The sequence below is a fragment of the Scylla paramamosain genome, chromosome 12 (assembly GCF_035594125.1).
Source record: "Scylla paramamosain isolate STU-SP2022 chromosome 12, ASM3559412v1, whole genome shotgun sequence".
NCBI lineage: Eukaryota > Metazoa > Arthropoda > Malacostraca > Decapoda > Portunidae > Scylla > Scylla paramamosain.
The window spans coordinates 25,222,948-25,224,309 of record NC_087162.1 but is presented as its reverse complement, the minus strand read 5'-3'; positions in this window follow the sequence as shown (position 1 = coordinate 25,224,309).

The window sequence follows — 1,362 nt, the reverse complement described above, 5'->3', positions numbered from 1 at the left end:
TTCCTTCCCGCTATGAGTCAGAGGTCTTGGATGATCGCTACAGGTGAGATACAGGGCGACAGGTGAGGACCCACGCACGCACTAACAACAACAACAAATATTAGTGAAGGACGTTAAAGGAAAGAGAGGAAAAAGATGTAATCCTTGAGGTAAAAGCAGGAATATTTTCTCATGGGAAGGAGGATACGTATCTAATGTCCTGTTGAAATTCCTGAGGCAGAGAGGGAAGGAGGGAGGGAGAGAGAGAGAGAGAGAGAGAGAGAGAGAGAGAGAGAGAGAGAGAGAGAGAGAGAGAGAGAGAGAGAGAGAGAGAGAGAGAGAGAGAGAGAGAGAGAGAGAGAGAGAGAGAGAGCTACTGTGTACATGTAATACTGTAGCATGGCTGTTAATCATAAAACAATAGACAAAATAGACATGCAAGTGCTGTAAGGTGCTTCAGAGCTGGCAACAACGTCTTATACTCCTTATACCTCTCTCTCTCTCTCTCTCTCTCTCTCTCTCTCTCTCTCTCTCTCTCTCTCTCTCTCTCTCTCTCTCTCTCTCTCGGCTATCGTCCCATCCTGCGCGGTGAAAGTAACCTCTCATGACTTTTCACACGCGGTGGCGATAACCTGGTGACGGGAGGGAGGGAGGGAGGGAGAGAGGGAGGGTGGAGGGACACAGGTGCTTGCGAAGTCATCCGTCTCATCCATCACTCCCAAACGTCCTTTTTATAAATATATTCTGCAGCCTCACGTCGCGTCCCTTCCTCGTGGGTGCCAGCGTCCTCACACAGCTTGCCTGGCGCTGCATCTCCATCTTATTTTTTTTTTTTTACTACTCTTGACGGGAATTCCACTGGACGGAGGAGAAAACCAGACCTATTGAAACGTGTAAAACGTGTATTTCTCGCCGTTTGATAGCTTTATTACCCTACCAACTCATTTCCTAACATTCATATTACTTTATAGGAAAAAAAAAGAATTACGACGTTATTGAGTGTACAGTCATTAACTTTTATATCGTGTTGTAAAATCGATATCAGAACATTAAATCCATATCAAAAGTAAGGAAAGAAATGAATTAAAGTATGTGCAATTCCCCAGCAGGAAAAACCTATAATCTTTCAATGAATTACCGATAATAAAAATAGTGAAGGCAATGGAAATGGATTCTCAGGCCCTGTCATGAGATTCAATTAGGTAAAAACGAGGAGAAGCTGACCTGATGACGTGCCTTCCGCCGCGGCACGTCAGGCAGGCAGGGCTGTGTGGAGAGAGAGAGAGAGAGAGAGAGAGAGAGAGAGAGAGAGAGAGAGAGAGAGAGAGAGAGAGAGAGAGAGAGAGAGAGAGAGAGAGAGAGAGAGAGAGAGAGAGAGAGAGA